The following is a 24,687-nucleotide window of genomic DNA, read 5'->3' as shown; positions in this document are numbered from 1 at the left end:
CTCCAGGTTTAAGGGATACTTCCTTCAGCTAAAACATGCATGTGGAACCCAGAGTATGATCCACCGTGTGATCGGGAAACGTGTTCAAATGTGTCTCGTTTTCGTACCCTGGTACTCGAGTGCAACATTCCAGATGCTTTACTAACACTCTCCCCACTTGGAGAGTCAGTGCCTTTAACCTCCTGTTTGGCCCAGTTTGCAATTTCTGTGGAAAATGAACAGGAATAGGGAGAACGAAAGAGAGACTAGCTGGAGGTGTCTGGACGGGCAAATTTAACTCTCATTTCCCACCAGGAAGAGGAATTAACCAAAGGCTCAGCGTGCCATGCCGGAACTACACTAGGGCCTGAAGCAATCCTGCGGTGTTGCGGCCAGCTCACAAGAAAGCGAGTTGAAGAAAGGAGGTCAGGGGCACTGTAATTCACAAACCTGCACAGTTATAAAAGACAGCTATCGTCCAAAAATATATTGAAGTAAGGCTGGCAAGAGGACTTGAAAGTGGGGCAGAATTGCAGGAAACCGATTTCAGGAGGTAGACTGGAATTGCATGTAAAGCATAGGAAAAGAGGCAGAACGTCCACAACGATGCACTTGGCCAAAAAGGGCGTATGCGTTTTTTCCTGAATATATTCAGGAAAAAACGCATACGCCCTTTTTGGCCAACCAAGCAAGCTTGCAAAGGAAATCTGCACTACAATGAAGTCTCACTGCCCCCGGGTCAAAAGGGCCATCTGAAAAAAGTGTAAAATCCAGAAAGGCAGGACAGGCCATGGAGAACTGGGAGCCTTGTTATGCTGATGGGCGGGATGTAAATTGCCAACAGCCACTCTGGAGAAGTGTATGGTGTTTCCTGAAACATCTAAAAAACAAAGCAACAGAGCCTAGGGCACTTCCACTTATGGTCCTATAGCTTAGGGAAATTAAAATCAAAAAGACACGGTCATCCCAAAGTTTGGGACGGCTCTGTTTACAGAACCTCGTTTACAGTACAAGTTCAATATCACAGAAAGCAAAAAATGGATAAAGAAGTTGTGGTACTTACGTACAATGCAATATCACTCAGCAATGAAATCTATGTCATCAGGCCCGTAGCAGCATAATGAGTGGATTCAGGTATGATGAGTCTAAGTGAAATAAGTCACACAGAAAAAGAAACATCATAAGATATCACTACTACACGGAATGTAAACTTGGCTACACAGGAACTGAATTACAAAACAGAACAGGGTCTCAAATGTAGAAAACCAACTTATGCTTGCTTAAGGGGAAAGGTGAGTTGGGGTGCTGCATAAAACCAGAGATTGAAATTAGCACAGATACCGTTCCATAAGCCAAATATGTAATAGACAAGAGCTACTCCTTGCTCAACGAAGTGGACTCAACACCCCATATTAAATGCTTAAAAATACACCTGACTAGAAATAATCTTAAAAACTACGGATTTATATGTCTCCGAAAGAGAATCAAGCGTGTGTACAGCGGCATAAACGCAGCAGTGATAGGATTGGTGAGGTTCGGTGAGCAAATGCAGACCCTTTGAAGTCATATTGCATGGTACCCATTCCATGGGTCTCAACTCTCCAAGTTTAAGGGATTCTTCCTTCAGCTAAAACATGCATGTGGAACACAGAGTATGATCCACCGTGTGATTGGGAAACGTGTTCAAATGTGTCTCAGTTTTCGTCCCCTGGTACTCGGGTGCAACACTCCAGACACTTTACTAACACTCTCCCCACTTGGAGAGTCAGTGCCTTTAACCTCCTGTATGGCCCAGTTTGCAATTTCTGCGGAAAATGTACAGGAATAGGGAGAACCAATGAGAAACTAGCTGGAGGTGTCTGGACGGGCAAATTTAACTCTCATTTCCCACCAAAAAGAGGAATTAACCAAAGGCTTAGCATGCCGTGCCGGAACCACACTAGGGCCTGAAGCAATCCTGCGGTGTTGCGGCCAGCTCACAAGAAAGCGAGTTGAAGAAAGGAGCTCAGGGTCACTGTAATTCACAAACCTGCAGAGTTATAAAGGACAGCTATCGTCCAAAAATATATTGAAGTAAGGCTGCCAAGAGGACTTGAAAGCGGGGCAGAATTGCAGGAAACCGATTTAAGGAGGTAGACGGGAATTGCATGTAAAGCATAGGAAAAGAGGCAGAACGTCCACAATGATGCACTTGGCCAAAAAGGGCGTATGCGTTTTTTCCTGAATATATTCAGGAAAAAACGCATACGCCCTTTTTGGCCAACCAAGCAAGCTTTCAAAGGAAATCTGCACTACAATGAAGTCTCACTGCCCCCTGGTCAAAAGGGCCATCTGAAAAAAGTGTAAAATCCAGAAAGGCAGGACAAGCCATGGAGAACTGGGAGCCTTGTTATGCTGATGGGCGGGATGTAAATTGCCAACAGCCACTCTGGAGAAGTGTATGGTGTTTCCTGAAACATCTAAAAAACAAGCAACAGAGCCTAGGGCACTTCCACTTATGGTCCTATAGCTTAGGGAAATTAAAATCAAAAAGACACAGCCACCCCAAAGTTTGGGACGGCTCTGTTTACAAGAATCTTTTTTACGGTACAAGTTCAATAGCACAAAAGCGAAAAATGGATAAAGAAGTTGTGGTACTTAAGTACAATGCAATATCACTCAGCAATGAAATCTTGTCATCAGGCCCGTAGCAGCATAATGAGTGGATTCAGGTACGATGATTCTAAGTGAAATAAGTCACACAGAAAAAGAAACATCATAAGATATCACTACTACACGGAATATAAACTTGGCTTCACAGGAACTGAATTACAAAACAGAACAGGGTCTCAAATGTAGAACACCAACTTATGCTTGCTTAAGGGGAAAGGTGAGTTGGGGTGCTGCATGAAACCAGAGATTGAAATTAGCACAGATACCGTTCCATAAGCCAAATATGCAATAGACAAGAGCTACTCCTTGCTGAACGAAGTGGACTCAACACCCCATATTAAACGCCTAAGAATATACCTGACTAGAAATAATCTTAAAACCTACGGATTTATATGTCTCCGAAAGAGAATCAAGCGTGTGTACAGCGGCATAAACGCAGCAGTGATAGGATTGGGGAGGTTCGGTGAGCAAATGCAGACCCTTTGAAGTCATATTGCATGGTACCCATTCCATGGGTCTCAACTCTCCAGGTTTAAGGGATTCTTCCTTCAGCTAAAACATGCATGTGGAACCCAGAGTATGATCCACCGTGTGATCGGGAAACGTGTTCAAATGTGTCTCAGTTTTCGTCCCCTGGTACTCGGGTGCAACATTCAAGACGCTTTACTAACACTCTCCCCACTTGGAGAGTCATTGCCTTTAAACTCCTGTTTGGCCCAGTTTGCAATTTCTGCGGAAAATGTACAGGAATAGGGAGAACCAATGAGAGACTAGCTGGAGGTGTGTGGACGGGCAAATTTAACTCTCATTTCCCACCAGGAAGAGGAATTAACCAAAGGCTCAGCGTGCCGTGCCGGAACGACACTAGGGCCTGAAGCAATCCTGCGGTGTTGCGGCCAGCTCACAAGAAAGCGAGTTGAAGAAAGGAGCTCAGGGGCACTGTAATTCACAAACCTGCAGAGTTATAAATGACAGCTATCGTCCAAAAATATATTGAAGTAAGGCTGCCAAGAGGACTTGAAAGTGGTGCAGAATTGCACGAAACCGATTTCAGGAGGTAGACTGGAATTGCATGTAAAGCATAGGAAAAGAGGCAGAACGTCCACAACGATGCACTTGGCCAAAAAGGGCGTATGCGTTTTTTCCTGAATATATTCAGGAAAAAACGCATACGCCCTTTTTGGCCAACCAAGAAAGCTTGCAAAGGAAATCTGCACTACAATGAAGTCTCACTGCCCCCCGGTCAAAAGGGACATCTGAAAAAAGTGTTAAATCCAGAAAGGCAGGACAGGCCATGGAGAACTGGGAGCCTTGTTATGCTGATGGGCGGGATGTAAATTGCCAAAAGCCACTCTGGAGAAGTGTATGGTGTTTCCTGAAACATCTAAAATACAAAGCAACAGAGCCTAGGGCACTTCCACTTATGGTCCTATAGCTTAGGGAAATTAAAATCAAAAAGACACAGCCACCCCAAAGTTTGGGACGGCTCTGTTTACAAGAACCTCGTTTATGGTACAAGTTCAATATCACAGAAAGCGAAAAATGGATAAAGAAGTTGTGGTACTTACGTACAATGCAATATCACTCAGCAATGAAATCTATGTCATCAGGCCCGTCGCAGCATAATGAGTGGATTCAGGTACGATGATTCTAAGTGAAATAAGTCACACAGAAAAAGAAACATCATAAGATATCACTACTACACGGAATGTAAACTTGGCTACACAGGAACTGAATTACAAAACAGAACAGGGTCTCAAATGTAGAAAACCAACTTATGCTTGCTTAAGGGGAAAGGTGAGTTGGGGTGCTGCATAAAACCAGAGATTGAAATTAGCACAGATACCGTTCCATAAGCCAAATATGTAATAGACAAGAGCTACTCCTTGCTCAACGCAGTGGACTCAACACCCCATATTAAACGCCTAAGAATATACCTGACTAGAAATAATCTTAAAACCTACGGATTTATATGTCTCCGAAAGAGAATCAAGCATGTGTACAGCGGCATAAACGCAGCAGTGATAGGGTTGGTGAGGTTCGGTGAGCAAATGCAGACCCTTTGAAGTCATATTGCATGGTACCCATTCCATGGGTCTCAACTCTCCAGGTTTAAGGGATTCTTCCTTCAGCTAAAACATGCATGTGGAACCCAGAGTATGATCCACCGTGTGATCGGGAAACGTGTTCAAATGTGTCTCGTTTTCGTCCCCTGGTACTCGGGTGCAACATTCCAGATGCTTTACTAACACTCTCCCCACTTGGAGAGTCAGTGCCTTTAACCTCCTGTTTGGCCCAGTTTGTAATTTCTGTGGAAAATGAACAGGAATAGGGAGAACGAAAGAGAGACTAGCTGGAGGTGTCTGGACGGGCAAATTTAACTCTCATTTCCCACCAGGAAGAGGAATTAACCAAAGGCTCAGCGTGCCGTGCCGGAACTACACTAGGGACTGAAGCAATCCTGCGGTGTTGCGGCCAGCTTACAAAAAAGCGAGTTGAAGAAACGAGCTCAGGGGCACTGTAATTCACAAACCTGCAGAGTTATAAATGACAGCTATCGTCCAAAAATATATTGAAGTAAGGCTGCCAAGAGGACTTGAAAGCGGGGCAGAATTGCAGGAAACCGATTTCAGGAGGTAGACGGGAATTGCATGTAAAGCATAGGAAAAGAGGCAGAACGTCCACAATGATGCACTTGGCCAAAAAGGGCGTATGCGTTTTTTCCTGAATATATTCAGGAAAAAACGCATACGCCCTTTTTGGCCAACCAAGCAAGCTTGCAAAGGATATCTGCACTACAATGAAGTCTCACTGCCCCCCGGTCAAAAGGGCCATCTGAAAAAAGTGTAAAATCCAGAAAGGCAGGACAGGCCATGGAGAACTGGGAGCCTTGTTATGCTGATGGGCGGGATGTAAATTGCCAACAGCCACTCTGGAGAAGTGTATGGTGTTTCCTGAAACATCTAAAAAACAAGCAACAGAGCCTAGGGCACTTCCACTTATGGTCCTATAGCTTAGGGAAATTAAAATCAAAAAGACACAGCCACCCGAAAGTTTGGGACGGCTCTGTTTACAAGAATCTTGTTTACGGTACAAGTTCAATAGCACAAAAGCGAAAAATGGATAAAGAAGTTGTGGTACTTAAGTACAATGCAATATCACTCAGCAATGAAATCTTGTCATCAGGCCCGTCGCAGCATAATGAGTGGATTCAGGTACGATGATTCTAAGTGAAATAAGTCACACAGAAAAAGAAACATCATAAGATATCACTACTACACGGAATATAAACTTGGCTACACAGGAACTGAATTACAAAACAGAACAGGGTCTCAAATGTAGAACACCAACTTATGCTTGCTTAAGGGGAAAGGTGAGTTGGGGTGCTGCATGAAACCAGAGATTGAAATTAGCACAGATACCGTTCTATAAGCCAAATATGCAATAGACAAGAGCTACTCCTTGCTGAACGAAGTGGACTCAACACCCCATATTAAACGCCTAAGAATATACCTGACTAGAAATAATCTTAAAACCTACGGTTTTATATGTCTCCGAAAGAGAATCAAGCGTGTGTACGGCGGCATAAACGCAGCAGTGATAGGATTGGGGAGGTTTGTTGAGCAAATGCAGACCCTTTGAAGTCATATTGCATGGTACCCATTCCATGGGTCTCAACTCTCCAGGTTTAAGGGATTCTTCCTTCAGCTAAAACATGCATGTGGAACCCAGAGTATGATCCACCGTGTGATCGGGAAACGTGTTAAAATGTGTCTCAGTTTTCGTCCCCTGGTATTCGGGTGCAACATTCAAGACGCTTTACTAACACTCTCCCCACTTGGAGAGTCATTGCCTTTAAAATCCTGTTTGGCCCAGTTTGCAATTTCTGCGGAAAATGTACAGGAATAGGGAGAACCAATGAGAGACTAGCTGGAGGTGTGTGGACGGGCATATTTAACTCTCATTTCCCACCAGGAAGAGGAATTAACCAAAGGCACAGCGTGCCGTGCCGGAACGACACTAGGGCCTGAAGCAATCCTGCGGTGTTGCGGCCAGCTCACAAGAAAGCGAGTTGAAGAAAGGAGCTCAGGGGCACTGTAATTCACAAACCTGCAGAGTTATAAATGACAGCTATCGTCCAAAAATATATTGAAGTAAGGCTGCCAAGAGGACTTGAAAGCGGGGCAGAATTGCAGGAAATCGATTTCAGGAGGTACACTGGAATTGCATGTAAAGCATAGGAAAAGAGGCAGAACGTCCACAATGATGCACTTGGCCAAAAAGGGTGTATGTGTTCTTTCCTGAATATATTCAGGAAAAAACGCATACGCCCTTTTTGGCCAACCAAGCAGGCTTGCAAAGGAAATCTACACTACAATGAAGTCTCACTGCCCCCCGGTCAAAAGGGCCATCTGAAAAAAGTGTAATATACAGAAAGGCAGGACAGGCCATGGAGAACTGGGAGCCTTGTTATCCTGATGGGCGGGATGTAAATTGCCAACAGCCACTCTGGAGAAGTGTATGGTGTTTCCTGAAACATCTAAAAAACAAAGCAACAGAGCCTAGGGCACTTCCACTTATGGTCCTATAGCTTAGGGAAATTAAAATCAATAAGACACAGCCTCCCCAAACTTTGGGACGGCTCTGTTTACAAGAACCTCGTTTACGGTACAAGTTCAATATCACAGAAAGCGAAAAATGGATACAGAAGTTGTGGTACTTACGTACAATGCAATATCACTCAGCAATGAAATCTATGTCATCAGGCCCGTAGCAGCATAATGAGTGGATTCAAGTATGATGATTCTAAGTGAAATAAGTCACACAGAAAAAGAAACATCATAAGATATCACTACTACACGGAATGTAAACTTGGCTACACAGGAACTGAATTACAAAACAGAACAGGGTGTCAAATGTAGAAAACCAACTTATGCTTGCTTAAGGGGAAAGGTGAGTTGGGGTGCTGCATGAAACCAGAGATTGAAATTAGCACAGATACCGCTCCATAAGCCAAATATGTAATAGACAACAGCTACACCTTGCTCAACGAAGTGGACTCAACACCCCATATTAAACGCCTAAGAATATACCTGACTAGAAATAATCTTAAAACCTACGGATTTATATGTCTCCGAAAGAGAATCAAGCGTGTGTACAGCGGCATAAACGCAGCAGTGATAGGATTGGTGAGGTTCGGTGAGCAAATGCAGACCCTATGAAGTCATATTGCATGGTACCCATTCCATGGGTCTCAACTCTCCAAGTTTAAGGGATTCTTCCTTCAGCTAAAACATGCATGTGGAACCCAGAGTATGATCCACCGTGTGATCAGGAAACGTGTTCAAATGTGTCTCAGTTTTCGTCCCCTGGTACTCCGGTGCAACACTCCAGACGCTTTACTAACACTCTCTCCACTTGGAGAGTCAGTGCCTTTAACCTCCTGTATGGCCCAGTTTGCAATTTCTGCGGAAAATGTACAGGAATAGGGAGAACCAATGATAAACTAGCTGGAGGTGTCTGGACGGGCAAATTTAACTCTCATTTCCCACCAGGAAGAGGAATTAACCAAAGGCTCAGCGTGCCGTGCCGGATCCACACTAGGGCCTGAAGCAATCCTGCGGTGTTGCGGCCAGCTCACAAAAAAGCGAGTTGAAGAAAGGAGCTCAGGGGCACTGTAATTCACAAACCTGCAGAGTTATAAATGACAGCTATCGTCCAAAAATATATTGAAGTAAGGCTGCGAAGAGGACTTGAAAGTGGTGCAGAATTGCACGAAACCGATTTCAGGAGGTAGACTGGAATTGCATGTAAAGCATAGGAAAAGAGGCAGAACGTCCACAACGATGCACTTGGCCAAAAAGGGCGTATACGTTTTTTCCTGAATATATTCAGGAAAAAACGCATACGCCCTTTTTGGCCAACCAAGAAAGCTTGCAAAGGAAATCTGCACTACAATGAAGTCTCACTGCCGCCCAGTCAAAAGGGCCATCTGAAAAATGTGTAAAATCCAGAAAGGCAGGACAGGCCATGGAGAACTGGGAGCCTTGTTATGCTGATGGGCGGGATGTAAATTGCCAACAGCCACTCTGGAGAAGTGTATGCTGTTTCCTGAAACATCTAAAAAACTAAGCAACAGAGCCTAGGGCACTTCCACTTATGGTCCTATAGCTTAGGGAAATTAAAATCAAAAAGACACAGCCACCCCAAAGTTTGGGACGGCTCTGTTTACAAGAACCTCGTTTACGGTACAAGTTCAATATCACAGAAAGCGAAAAATGGATAAAGAATTTGTGGTACTTACGTACAATGCAATATCACTCAGCAATGAAATCTATGTCATCAGGCCCGTAGCAGCATAATGAGTGGATTCAGGTATGATGATTCGAAGTGAAATAAGTCACACAGAAAAAGAAACACCATAAGATATCACTACTACACGGAAGGTAAACTTGGCTACACAAGAACTGAATTACAAAACAGAACAGGGTCTCAAATGTAGAAAACCAACTTATGCCTGCTTGAGGGGAAAGGTGAGTTGGGGTGCTGCATGAAATCAGAGATTGAAATTAGCACAGATACCGTTCCATAAGCCAAATATGTAATAGACAAGAGCTACTCCTTGCTCAACGAAGTGGACTCAACACCCCATATTAAACGCCTAAGAATATACCTGACTAGTAAGAATATTAAAACCTACCGATTTATATGTCGCCGAAAGAGAATCAAGTGTGTGTACGGCGGCATAAACGCAGCAGTGATAGGATTGGTGAAGTTCGGTGAGCAAATGCAGACCCTTTGAAGTCATATTGCATGGTACCCATTCCATGGGTCTCAACTCTCCAGGTTTAAGGGATTCTTCCTTCAGCTAAAACATGCATGTGGAACCCAGAGTATGATCCACCGTGTGATCGGGAAACGTGTTCAAATGTGTCTCGTTTTCGTCCCCTGGTACTCGGGTGTAACATTCCAGATGCTTTACTAACACTCTCCCCACTTGGAGAGTCAGTGCCTTTAACCTCCTGTTTGGCCCAGTTTGTAATTTCTGTGGAAAATGAACAGGAATAGGGAGAACGAAAGAGAGACTAGCTGGAGGTGTCTGGACGGGCAAATTTAACTCTCATTTCCCACCAGGAAGAGGAATTAACCAAAGGCTCAGCGTGCCGTGCCGGAACTACACTAGGGACTGAAGCAATCCTGCGGTGTTGCGGCCAGCTTACAAAAAAGCGAGTTGAAGAAACGAGCTCAGGGGCACTGTAATTCACAAACCTGTAGAGTTATAAATGACAGCTATCGTCCAAAAATATATTGAAGTAAGGCTGCCAAGAGGACTTGAAAGCGGGGCAGAATTGCAGGAAATCGATTTCAGGAGGTACACTGGAATTGCATGTAAAGCATAGGAAAAGAGGCAGAACGTCCACAATGATGCACTTGGCCAAAAAGGGCGTATGCGTTTTTTCCTGAATATATTCAGGAAAAAATGCATACGCCCTTTTTGGCCAACCAACCAAGCTTGCAAAGGATATCTGCACTACAATGAAGTCTCACTGCCCCCCGGTCAAAAGGGCCATCTGAAAAAAGTGTAAAATCCAGAAAGGCAGGACAGGCCATGGAGAACTGGGAGCCTTGTTATGCTGATGGGCGGGATGTAAATTGCCAACAGCCACTCTGGAGAAGTGTATGGTGTTTCCTGAAACATCTAAAAAACAAGCAACAGAGCCTAGGGCACTTCCACTTATGGTCCTATAGCTTAGGGAAATTAAAATCAAAAAGACACAGCCACCCGAAAGTTTGGGACGGCTCTGTTTACAAGAATCTTGTTTACGGTACAAGTTCAATAGCACAAAAGCGAAAAATGGATAAAGAAGTTGTGGTACTTAAGTACAATGCAATATCACTCAGCAATGAAATCTTGTCATCAGGCCCGTCGCAGCATAATGAGTGGATTCAGGTACGATGATTCTAAGTGAAATAAGTCACACAGAAAAAGAAACATCATAAGATATCACTACTACACGGAATATAAACTTGGCTACACAGGAACTGAATTACAAAACAGAACAGGGTCTCAAATGTAGAACACCAACTTATGCTTGCTTAAGGGGAAAGGTGAGTTGGGGTGCTGCATGAAACCAGAGATTGAAATTAGCACAGATACCGTTCTATAAGCCAAATATGCAATAGACAAGAGCTACTCCTTGCTGAACGAAGTGGACTCAACACCCCATATTAAACGCCTAAGAATATACCTGACTAGAAATAATCTTAAAACCTACGGTTTTATATGTCTCCGAAAGAGAATCAAGCGTGTGTACGGCGGCATAAACGCAGCAGTGATAGGATTGGGGAGGTTCGGTGAGCAAATGCAGACCCTTTGAAGTCATATTGCATGGTACCCATTCCATGGGTCTCAACTCTCCAGGTTTAAGGGATTCTTCCTTCAGCTAAAACATGCATGTGGAACCCAGAGTATGATCCACCGTGTGATCGGGAAACGTGTTAAAATGTGTCTCAGTTTTCGTCCCCTGGTACTCGGGTGCAACATTCAAGACGCTTTACTAACACTCTCCCCACTTGGAGAGTCATTGCCTTTAAAATCCTGTTTGGCCCAGTTTGCAATTTCTGCGGAAAATGTACAGGAATAGGGAGAACCAATGAGAGACTAGCTGGAGGTGTGTGGACGGGCAAATTTAACTCTCATTTCCCACCAGGAAGAGGAATTAACCAAAGGCTCAGCGTGCCGTGCCGGAACGACACTAGGGCCTGAAGCAATCCTGCGGTGTTGCGGCCAGCTCACAAGAAAGCGAGTTGAAGAAAGGAGCTCAGGGGCACTGTAATTCACAAACCTGCAGAGTTATAAATGACAGCTATCGTCCAAAAATATATTGAAGTAAGGCTGCCAAGAGGACTTGAATGCGGGGCAGAATTGCAGGAAATCGATTTCAGGAGGTAGACTGGAATTGCATGTAAAGCATAGGAAAAGAGGCAGAACGTCCACAATGATGCACTTGGCCAAAAAGGGTGTATGTGTTCTTTCCTGAATATATTCAGGAAAAAACGCATACGCCCTTTTTGGCCAACCAAGCAGGCTTGCAAAGGAAATCTACACTACAATGAAGTCTCACTGCCCCCCGGTCAAAAGGGCCATCTGAAAAAAGTGTAATATCCAGAAAGGCAGGACAGGGCATGGAGAACTGGGAGCCTTGTTATCCTGATGGGCGGGATGTAAATTGCCAACAGCCACTCTGGAGAAGTGTATGGTGTTTCCTGAAACATCTAAAAAACAAAGCAACCGAGCCTAGGGCACTTCCACTTATGGTCCTATAGCTTAGGGAAATTAAAATCAATAAGACACAGCCTCCCCAAACTTTGGGACGGCTCTGTTTACAAGAACCTCGTTTACGGTACAAGTTCAATATCACAGAAAGCGAAAAATGGATACAGAAGTTGTGGTACTTACGTACAATGCAATATCACTCAGCAATGAAATCTATGTCATCAGGCCCGTAGCAGCATAATGAGTGGATTCAGGTATGATGATTCTAAGTGAAATAAGTCACACAGAAAAAGAAACATCATAAGATATCACTACTACACGGAATGTAAACTTGGCTACACAGGAACTGAATTACAAAACAGAACAGGGTGTCAAATGTAGAAAACCAACTTATGCTTGCTTAAGGGGAAAGGTGAGTTGGGGTGCTGCATGAAACCAGAGATTGAAATTAGCACAGATACCGCTCCATAAGCCAAATATGTAATAGACAACAGCTACACCTTGCTCAACGAAGTGGACTCAACACCCCATATTAAACGCCTAAGAATATACCTGACTAGAAATAATCTTAAAACCTACGGATTTATATGTCTCCGAAAGAGAATCAAGCGTGTGTACAGCGGCATAAACGCAGCAGTGATAGGATTGGTGAGGTTTGGTGAGCAAATGCAGACCCTTTGAAGTCATATTGCATGGTACCCATTCCATGGGTCTCAACTCTCCAAGTTTAAGGGATTCTTCCTTCACCTAAAACATGCATGTGGAACCCAGAGTATGATCCACCGTGTGATCAGGAAACGTGTTCAAATGTGTCTCAGTTTTCGTCCCCTGGTACTCCGGTGCAACACTCCAGACGCTTTACTAACACTCTCTCCACTTGGAGAGTCAGTGCCTTTAACCTCCTGTATGGCCCAGTTTGCAATTTCTGCGGAAAATGTACAGGAATAGGGAGAACCAATGATAAACTAGCTGGAGGTGTCTGGACGGGCAAATTTAACTCTCATTTCCCACCAGGAAGAGGAATTAACCAAAGGCTCAGCGTGCCGTGCCGGATCCACACTAGGGCCTGAAGCAATCCTGCGGTGTTGCGGCCAGCTCACAAAAAAGCGAGTTGAAGAAAGGAGCTCAGGGGCACTGTAATTCACAAACCTGCAGAGTTATAAATGACAGCTATCGTCCAAAAATATATTGAAGTAAGGCTGCCAAGAGGACTTGAAAGTGGTGCAGAATTGCACGAAACCGATTTCAGGAGGTAGACTGGAATTGCATGTAAAGCATAGGAAAAGAGGCAGAACGTCCACAACAATGCACTTGGCCAAAAAGGGCGTATACGTTTTTTCCTGAATATATTCAGGAAAAAACGCATACGCCATTTTTGGCCAACCAAGAAAGCTTGCAAAGGAAATCTGCACTACAATGAAGTCTCACTGCCGCCCAGTCAAAAGGGCCATCTGAAAAATGTGTAAAATCCAGAAAGGCAGGACAGGCCATGGAGAACTGGGAGCCTTGTTATGCTGATGGGCGGGATGTAAATTGCCAACAGCCACTCTGGAGAAGTGTATGCTGTTTCCTGAAACATCTAAAAAACTAAGCAACAGAGCCTAGGGCACTTCCACTTATGGTCCTATAGCTTAGGGAAATTAAAATCAAAAAGACACAGCCACCCCAAAGTTTGGGACGGCTCTGTTTACAAGAACCTCGTTTACGGTACAAGTTTAATATCACAGAAAGCGAAAAATGGATAAAGAAGTTGTGGTACTTACGTACAATGCAATATCACTCAGCAATGAAATCTATGTCATCAGGCCCGTAGCAGCATAATGAGTGGATTCAGGTATGATGATTCTAAGTGAAATAAGTCACACAGAAAAAGAAACACCATAAGATATCACTACTACACGGAAGGTAAACTTGGCTACACAAGAACTGAATTACAAAACAGAACAGGGTCTCAAATGTAGAAAACCAACTTATGCTTGCTTGAGGGGAAAGGTGAGTTGGGGTGCTACATGAAATCAGAGATTGAAATTAGCACAGATAACGTTCCATAAGCCAAATATGTAATAGACAAGAGCTACTCCTTGCTCAACGAAGTGGACTCAACACCCCATATTAAACGCCTAAGAATATACCTGACTAGTAAGAATATTAAAACCTACCGATTTATATGTCTCCGAAAGAGAATCAAGCGTGTGTACGGCGGCATAAACGCAGCAGTGATAGGATTGGTGAAGTTCGGTGAGCAAATGCAGACCCTTTGAAGTCATATTGCATGGTACCGATTCCATGGGTCTCAACTCTCCAGGTTTAAGGGATTCTTCCTTCAGCTAAAACATGCATGTGGAACCCAGAGTATGATCCACCGTGTGATCGGGAAACATGTTCAAATGTGTCTCAGTTTTCGTCCCGTGGAACTCGGGTGCAACATTCCAGATGCTTTACTAACACTCTCCCCACTTGGAGAGTCAGTGCCTTTAACCTCCTGTTTGGCCCAGTTTGCAATTTCTGTGGAAAATGAACAGGAATAGGGAGAACGAAAGAGAGACTAGCTGGAGGTGTCTGGACGGGCAAATTTAACTCTCATTTCCCACCAGGAAGAGGAATTAACCAAAGGCTCAGCGTGCCATGCCGGAACTACACTAGGCCCTGAAGCAATCCTGCGGTGTTGCGGCCAGCTCACAAGAAAGCGAGTTGAAGAAAGGAGCTCAGGGGCAGTGTAATTCACAAACCTGCAGAGTTATAAATGACAGCTATCGTCCAAAAATATATTGAAGTAAGGCTGCCAAGAGGACTTGAAAGCGGGGCAGAATTGCAGGAAACCGATTTCAGGAGGTAGACAGGAATTGCATGTAAAGCATAGGAAAAGAGGCAGAACGTCCACAATGATGCACTTGGTCAAAAAGGGTGTATGTGTTCTTTCCTGAATATATTCAGGAAAAAACGCATACGCACTTTTTGGCCAACCAAGCAGGCTTGCAAAGGAAATCTACACTACAATGAAGTCTCACTGCCCCCGGGTCAAAAGGGCCATCTGAAAAAAGTGTAATATCCAGAAAGGCAGGACAGGGCATGGAGAACTGGGAGCCTTGTTATCCTGATGGGCGGGATGTAAATTGCCAACAGCCACTCTGGAGAAGTGTATGGTGTTTCCTGAAACATCTAAAAAACAAAGCAACAGAGCCTAGGGCACTTCCACTTATGGTCCTATAGCTTAGGCAAATTAAAATCAAAAAGAAACAGCCTCCCCAAACTTTGGGACGGCTCTGTTTACAAGAACCTCGTTTACGTTACAAGTTCAATATCACAGAAAGCGAAAAATGGATACAGAAGTTGTGGTACTTACGTACAATGCAATATCACTCAGCAATGAAATCTATGTCATCAGGCCCGTAGCAGCATAATGAGTGGATTCAGGTATGATGATTCGAAGTGAAATAAGTCACACAGAAAAAGAAACATCATAAGATATCACTACTACACGGAATGTAAACTTGGCTACACAGGAACTGAATTACAAAACAGAACAGGGTCTCAAATGTAGAAAACCAACTTATGCTTGCTTAAGGGGAAAGGTGAGTTGGGGTGCTGCATGAAACCAGAGATTGAAATTAGCACAGATACCGTTCCATAAGCCAAATATGTAATAGACAAGAGCTACTCCTTGCTCAACGAAGTGGACTCAACACCCCATATTAAACGCCTAAGAATATACCTGACTAGAAATAATCTTAAAACCTACGGATTTATATGTCTCCGAAAGAGAATCAAGCATGGGTACAGCGGCATAAACGCAGCAGTGATAGGGTTGGTGAGGTTCGGTGAGCAAATGCAGACCCTTTGAAGTCATATTGCATGGTACCCATTCCATGGGTCTCAACTCTCCAGGTTTAAGGGATTCTTCCTTCAGCTAAAACATGCATGTGGAACCCAGAGTATGATCCACCGTGTGATCGGGAAACGTGTTCAAATGTGTCTCGTTTTCGTCCCCTGGTACTCGGGTGTAACATTCCAGATGCTTTACTAACACTCTCCCCACTTGGAGAGTCAGTGCCTTTAACCTCCTGTTTGGCCCAGTTTGTAATTTCTGTGGAAAATGAACAGGAATAGGGAGAACGCAAGAGAGACTAGCTGGAGGTGTCTGGACGGGCAAATTTAACTCTCATTTCCCACCAGGAAGAGGAATTAACCAAAGGCTCAGCGTGCCGTGCCGGAACTACACTAGGGACTGAAGCAATCCTGCGGTGTTGCGGCCAGCTTACAAAAAAGCGAGTTGAAGAAACGAGCTCAGGGGCACTGTAATTCACAAACCTGCAGAGTTATAAATGACAGCTATCGTCCAAAAATATATTGAAGTAAGGCTGCCAAGAGGACTTGAATGCGGGGCAGAATTGCAGGAAATCGATTTCAGGAGGTACACTGGAATTGCATGTAAAGCATAGGAAAAGAGGCAGAACGTCCACAATGATGCACTTGGCCAAAAAGTGCGTATGCGTTTTTTCCTGAATATATTCAGGAAAAAATGCATACGCCCTTTTTAGCCAACCAAGCAAGCTTGCAAAGGATATCTGCACTACAATGAAGTCTCACTGCCCCCCGGTCAAAAGGGCCATCTGAAAAAAGTGTAAAATCCAGAAAGGCAGGACAGGCCATGGAGAACTGGGAGCCTTGTTATGCTGATGGGCGGGATGTAAATTGCCAACAGCCACTCTGGAGAAGTGTATGGTGTTTCCTGAAACATCTAAAAAACAAGCAACAGAGCCTAGGGCACTTCCACTTATGGTCCTATAGCTTAGGGAAATTAAAATCAAAAAGACACAGCCACCCCAAAGTTTGGGACGGCTCTGTTTACAAGAATCTTGTTTACGGTACAAGTTCAATAGCACAAAAGCGAAAAATGGATAAAGAAGTTGTGGTACTTAAGTACAATGCAATATCACTCAGCAATGAAATCTTGTCATCAGGCCCGTAGCAGCATAATGAGTGGATTCAGGTACGATGATTCTAAGTGAAATAAGTCACACAGAAAAAGAAACATCATAAGATATCACTACTACACGGAATATAAACTTGGCTACACAGGAACTGAATTACAAAACAGAACAGGGTCTCAAATGTAGAACACCAACTTATGCTTGCTTAAGGGGAAAGGTGAGTTGGGGTGCTGCATGAAACCAGAGATTGAAATTAGCACAGATACCGTTCTATAAGCCAAATATGCAATAGACAAGAGCTACTCCTTGCTGAACGAAGTGGACTCAACACCCCATATTAAACGCCTAAGAATATACCTGACTAGAAATAATCTTAAACCCTACGGTTTTATATGTCTCCGAAAGAGAATCAAGCGTGTGTACGGCGGCATAAACGCAGCAGTGATAGGATTGGGGAGGTTCGGTGAGCAAATGCAGACCGTTTGAAGTCATATTGCATGGTACCCATTCCATGGGTCTCAACTCTCCAAGTTTAAGGGATTCTTCCTTCAGCTAAAACATGCATGTGGAACCCAGAGTATGATCCACCGTGTGATCAGGAAACGTGTTCAAATGTGTCTCAGTTTTCGTCCCCTGGTACTCCGGTGCAACACTCCAGACGCTTTACTAACACTCTCTCCACTTGGAGAGTCAGTGCCTTTAACCTCCTGTATGGCCCAGTTTGCAATTTCTGCGGAAAATGTACAGGAATAGGGAGAACCAATGATAAACTAGCTGGAGGTGTCTGGACGGGCAAATTTAACTCTCATTTCCCACCAGGAAGAGGAATTAACCAAAGGCTCAGCGTGCCGTGCCGGATCCACACTAGGGCCTGAAGCAATCCTGCGGTGTTGCGGCCAGCTCACAAAAAAGCGAGTTGAAGAAAGGAGCTCAGGGGCACTGTAATTCACAAACCTGCAGAGTTATAAATGACAGCTATCTTCCAAAAATATATTGAAGTAAGGCTGCCAAGAGGACTTGAAAGTGGTGCAGAATTGCACGAAACCGATTTCAGGAGGTAGACTGGAATTGCATGTAAAGCATAGGAAAAGAGGCAGAACGTCCACAACGATGCACTTGGCCAAAAAGGGCGTATAGGTTTTTTCCTGAATATATTCAGGAAAAAACGCATACGCCCTTTTTGGCCAACCAAGAAAGCTTGCAAAGGAAATCTGCACTACAATGAAGTCTCACTGCCGCCCAGTCAAAAGGGCCATCTGAAAAATGTGTAAAATCCAGAAAGGCAGGACAGGCCATGGAGAACTGGGAGCCTTGTTATGCTGATGGGCGGGATGTAAATTGCCAACAGCCACTCTTGTGAAGTGTATGCTGTTTCCTGAAACATCTAAAAAACTAAGCAACAGAGCCTAGGGCACTTCCACTTATGGTCCTATAGCTTAGGGAAATTAAAATCAAAAAGACACAGCCACCCCAAAGTTTGGGACGGCTCTGTTTACAAGAACCTCGTTTACGGTACAAGTTCAATATCACAGAAAGCGAAAAATGGATAAAGAATTTGTGGTACTTACGTACAATGCAATATCACTCAGCAATGAAATCTATGTCATCAGGCCCGTAGCAGCATAATGAGTGGATTCAGGTATGATGATTCTAAGTGAAATAAGTCACACAGAAAAAGAAACACCATAAGATATCACTACTACACGGAAGGTAAACTTGGCTACACAAGAACTGAATTACAAAACAGAACAGGGTCTCAAATGTAGAAAACCAACTTATGCTTGCTTGAGGGGAAAGGTGAGTTGGGGTGCTACATGAAATCAGAGATTGAAATTAGCACAGATACCGTTCCATAAGCCAAATATGTAATAGACAAGAGCTACTCCTTGCTCAACGAAGTGGACTCAACACCCCATATTAAACGCCTAAGAATATACCTGACTAGTAAGAATATTAAAACCTACCGATTTATATGTCGCCGAAAGAGAATCAAGTGTGTGTACGGCGGCATAAACGCAGCAGTGATAGGATTGGTGAAGTTCGGTGAGCAAATGCAGACCCTTTGAAGTCATATTGCATGGTACCCATTCCATGGGTCTCAACTCTCCAAGTTTAAGGGATTCTTCCTTCAGCTAAAACATGCATGTGGAACCCAGAGTATGATCCACCGTGTGATCAGGAAACGTGTTCAAATGTGTCTCAGTTTTCGTCCCGTGGAACTCGCGTGCAACATTCCAGACGCTTTACTAACACTCTCTCCACTTGGAGAGTCAGTGCCTTTAACCTCCTGTTTGGCCCAGTTTGCAATTTCTGTGGAAAATGAACAGGAATAGGGAGAACGAAAGAGAGACTAGCTGGAGGTGTCTGGACGGGCAAATTTAACTCTCATTTCCCACCAGGAAGAGGAATTAACCAAAGGCTCAGCGTGCCATGCCGGAACTACACTAGGCCCTGAAGCAATCCTGCGGTGTTGCGGCCAGCTCACAAGAAAGCGAGTTGAAGAAAGGAGCTCAGGGGCAGTGTAATTCACAAACCTGCAGAGTTATAAATGACAGCTATCGTCCAAAAATATATTGAAGTAAGGCTGCCAAGAGGACTTGAAAGCGGGGCAGAATTGCAGGAAACCGATTTCAGGAGGTAGACGGGAATTGCATGTAAAGCATAGGAAAAGAGGCAGAACGTCCACAATGATGCACTTGGCCAAAAAGGGCGTATGCGTTTTTTCCTGAATATATTCAGGAAAAAACGCATACGCCCTTTTTGGCCAACCAAGCAAGCTTGCAAAGGAAATCTGCACTACAATGAAGTCTCACTGCCCCCTGGTCAAAAGGGCCATCTGAAAAAAGTGTAAAATCCTGAAAGGTAGGACAGGCCATGGAGAACTGGGAGCCTTGTTATGCTGATGGGCGGGATGTAAATTGCCAGCAGCCACTCTGGAGAAGTGTATGGTGTTTCCTGAAACATCCAAAAAACAAAGCAACAGAGCCTAGGGCACTTCCACTTATGGTCCTATAACTTAGGGAAATTAAAATCAAAAAGACACAGCCACCCCAAAGTTTGGGACGGCTCTGTTTACAAGAACCTTGTTTACGGTACAAGTTCAATATCACAGAAAGCGAAAAATGGATAAAGAAGTTGTGGTACTTACGTACAATGCAATATCACTCAGCAATGAAATCTATGTCATCAGGCCCGTAGCAGCATAATGAGTGGATTAAGGTACGATGATTCTAAGTGAAATAAGTCACACAGAAAAAGAAACATCATAAGATATCACTACTACACGGAAGGTAAACTTGGCTACACAGGAACTGAATTACAAAACAGAACAGGGTCTCAAATGTAGAAAACCAACTTATGCTAGCTTAAGGGGAAAGGTGAGTTGGGGTGCTGCATGAAACCAGAGATTGAAATTAGCACAGATACCGTTCCATAAGCCAAATATGTAATAGACAAGAGCTACTCCTTGCTCAACGAAGTGGACTCAACACCCCATATTAAACGCCTAAGAATATACCTGACTAGAAATAATCTTAAAACCTACCGATTTATATGTCTCCGAAAGAGAATCAAGCGTGTGTACAGTGACATAAACGCAGCAGTGATAGGATTGGTGAGGTTCGGTGAACAAATGCAGACCCTATGAAGTCATATTGCATGGTACCCGTTCCATGGGTCTCAACTCTCCAGGTTTAAGGGATTCTTCCTTCAGCTAAAACATGCATGTGGAACCCAGAGTATGATACACCGTGTGATCGGGAATCGTGTTCAAATATGTCTCATTTTCGTCCCCTGGTACTCGGGTGCAACATTCCAGATGCTTTACTAACACTCTCCCCACTTGGAGAGTCAGTGCCTTTAACCTCCTGTTTGGCCCAGTTTGCAATTTCCGTGGAAAATGAACAGGAATAGGGAGAACGAAAGAGAGACTAGCTGGAGGTGTCTGGACGGGAAAATTTAACTCTCATTTCCCACCAGGAAGAGGAATTAACCAAAGGCTCAGCGTGCCGTGCCAGAACGACACTAGGGCCTGAAGCAATCCTGCGGTGTTGCGGCCAGCTCACAAGAAAGCGAGTTGAAGAAAGGAGCTCAGGGGCACTGTAATTCACAAACCTGCAGAGTTATAAATGACAGCGATCGTCCAAAAATATATTGAAGTAAGGCTGCCAAGAGGACTTGAAAGCGGGGCAGAATTGCAGGAAATCGATTTCAGGAGGTACACTGGAATTGCATGTAAAGCATAGGAAAAGAGGCAGAACGTCCACAATGATGCACTTGGCCAAAAAGGGCGTATGCGTTTTTTCCTGAATATATTCAGGAAAAAACGCATACGCCCTTTTTGGCCAACCAAGCAAGCTTGCAAAGGATATCTGCACTACAATGAAGTCTCACTGCCCCCCGGTCAAAAGGGCTATCTGAAAAAAGTGTAAAATCCAGAAAGGCAGGACAGGCCATGGAGAACTGGGAGCCTTGTTATGCTGATGGGCGGGATGTAAATTGCCAACAGCCACTCTGGAGAAGTGTATGGTGTTTCCTGAAACATCTAAAAAACAAAGCAACAGAGCCTAGGGCACTTCCACATATGGTCCTATAGCTTAGGGAAATTAAAATCAAAAAGGCACAGCCACCCCAAAGTTTGGGACGGCTCTGTTTACAAGAACCTCGTTTACGGTACAAGTTCAATATCACAGAAAACGAAAAATGGATAAAGAAGTTGTGGTACTTACGTACAATGCAATATCACTCAGCAATGAAATCTATGTCATCAGGCCCGTCGCAGCATAATGAGTGGATTCAGGTACGATGATTCTAAGTGAAATAAGTCACACAGAAAAAGAAACATCATAAGATATCACTACTACACGGAATGTAAACTTGGCTACACAGGAACTGAATTACAAAACAGAACAGGGTCTCAAATGTAGAAAACCAACTTATGCTTGCTTAAGGGGAAAGGTGAGTTGGGATGCTGCATAAAACCAGAGATTGAAATTAGCACAGATACCGTTCTATATGCCAAATATGCAATAGACAAGAGCTACTCCTTGCTGAACGAAGTGGACTCAACACCCCATATTAAACGCCTAAGAATATACCTGACTAGAAATAATCTTAAAACCTACGGATTTATATGTCTCCGAAAGAGAATCAAGCCTGTGTACAGCGGCATAAACGCAGCAGTGATAGGATTGGTGAGGTTCGTTGAGCAAATGCAGACCATTTGAAGTCATATTGCATGGTACCCATTCCATGGGTCTCAACTCTCCAGGTTTAAGGGATTCTTCCTTCAGCTAAAACATGCATGTGGAACCCAGAGTATGATCCACCGTGTGATCGGGAAACGTGTTCAAATGTGTCTCAGTTTTCGTCCCCTGGTACTCGGGTGCAACATTCAAGACGCTTTACTAACACTCTCCCCACTTGGAGAGTCATTGCCTTTAAACTCCTGTTTGGCCCAGTTTGCAATTTCTGCGGAAAATGTACAGGAATAGGGAGAACCAATGAGAGACTAGCTGGAGGTGTGTGGACGGGCAAATTTAACTCTCATTTCCCACCAGGAAGAGGAATTAACCAAAGGCTCAGCGTGCCGTGCCGGAACGACACTAGGGCCTGAAGCAATCTTGCGGTGTTGCGGCCAGCTCACAAAAAAGCGAGTTGAAGAAAGGAGCTCAGGGGCACTGTAATTCACAAACCTGCAGAGTTATAAATGACAGCTATCGTCCAAAAATATATTGAAGTAAGGCTGCCAAGAGGACTTGAAAGTGGTGCAGAATTGCACGAAACCGATTTCAGGAGGTAGACTGGAATTGCATGTAAAGCATAGGAAAAGAGGCAGAACGTCCACAACGATGCACTTGGCCAATAAGGGCGTATGCGTTTTTTCCTGAATATATTCAGGAAAAAACGCATACGCCCTTTTTGGCCAACCAAGAAAGCTTGCAAAGGAAATCTGCACTACAATGAAGTATCACTGCCCCCCGGTCAAAAGGGCCATCTGAAAAAAGTGTAAAATCCAGAAAGGCAGGACAGGCCATGGAGAACTGGGAGCCTTGTTATGCTGATGGGCGGGATGTAAATTGCCAACAGCCACTCTGGAGAAGTGTATGGTGTTTCCTGAAACATCTAAAAAACAAAGCAAGAGAGCCTAGGGCACTTCCACATATGGTCCTATAGCTTAGGGAAATTAAAATCAAAAAGGCACAGCCACCCCAAAGTTTGGGATGGCTCTGTTTACAAGAACCTCGTTTACGGTACAAGTTCAATATCACAGAAAGCGAAAAATGGATAAAGAAGTTGTGGTACTTACGTACAATGCAATATCACTCAGCAATGAAATCTATGTCATCAGGCCCGTAGCAGCATAATGAGTGGATTCAGGTATGATGATTCTAAGTGAAATAAGTCACACAGAAAAAGAAACACCATAAGATATCACTACTACACGGAAGGTAAACTTGGCTACACAAGAACTGAATTACAAAACAGAACAGGGTCTCAAATGTAGAAAACCAACTTATGCTTGCTTGAGGGGAAAGGTGAGTTGGGGTGGTACATGAAACCAGAGATTGAAATTAGCACAGATAACGTTCCATAAGCCAAATATGTAATAGACAAGAGCTACTCCTTGCTCAACGAAGTGGACTCAACACCCCATATTAAACGCCTAAGAATATACCTGACTAGTAAGAATATTAAAACCTACCGATTTATATGTCTCCGAAAGAGAATCAAGCGTGTGTACGGCAGCATAAACGCAACAGTGATAGGATTGGTGAAGTTCGGTGAGCAAATGCAGACCCTTTGAAGTCATATTGCATGGTACCGATTCCATGGGTCTCAACTCTCCAGGTTTAAGGGATTCTTCCTTCAGCTAAAACATGCATGTGGAACCCAGAGTATGATCCACCGTGTGATCAGGAAACGTGTTCAAATGTGTCTCAGTTTTCGTCCCCTGGTACTCGGGTGCAACACTCCAGACGCTTTACTAATACTCTCTCCACTTGGAGAGTCAGTGCCTTTAACCTCCTGTATGGCCCAGTTTGCAATTTCTGCGGAAAATGTACAGGAATAGGGAGAACCAATGATAAACTAGCTGTAGGTGTCTGGACGGGCAAATTTAACTCTCATTTCCCACCAGGAAGTGGAATTAACCAAAGGCTCAGCGTGCCGTGCCGGATCCACACTAGGGCCTGAAGCAATCCTGCGGTGTTGCGGCCAGCTCACAAAAATCTAGTTGAAGAAAGGAGCTCAGGGGCACTGTAATTCACAAACCTGCAGAGTTATAAATGACAGCTATCGTCCAAAAATATATTGAAGTAAGGCTGCCAAGAGGACTTGAAAGTGGTGCAGAATTGCACGAAACCGATTTCAGGAGGTAGACTGGAATTGCATGTAAAGCATAGGAAAAGAGGCAGAACGTCCACAACGATGCACTTGGCCAAAAAGGGCGTATGCGTTTTTTCCTGAATATATTCAGGAAAAAACGCATACGCCCTTTTTGGCCAACCAAGAAAGCTTGCAAAGGAAATCTGCACTACAATGAAGTCTCACTGCCGCCCAGTCAAAAGGGCCATCTGAAAAATGTGTAAAATCCAGAAAGGCAGGACAGGCCATGGAGAACTGGGAGCTTTGTTATGCTGATGGGCGGGATGTATATTGCCAACAGCCACTCTGGAGAAGTGTATGGTGTTTCCTGAAACATCTAAAAAACAAAGCAACAGAGCCTAGGGCACTCCCACTTATGGTCCTATAGCTTAGGGAAATTAAAATCCAAAAGACACAGCCACCCCAAAGTTTGGGCCGGCTCTGTCTACAAGAACCTCGTTTACGGTACAAGTTCAATATCAC

This window comes from Leucopleurus acutus, assembly GCF_964270905.1.
Source record: "Leucopleurus acutus genome assembly, chromosome: 1".
Taxonomy (NCBI): domain Eukaryota; kingdom Metazoa; phylum Chordata; class Mammalia; order Artiodactyla; family Delphinidae; genus Leucopleurus; species Leucopleurus acutus.
The sequence above is the reverse complement of the archived record's forward strand: the minus strand, read 5'-3'. Positions refer to the sequence as shown.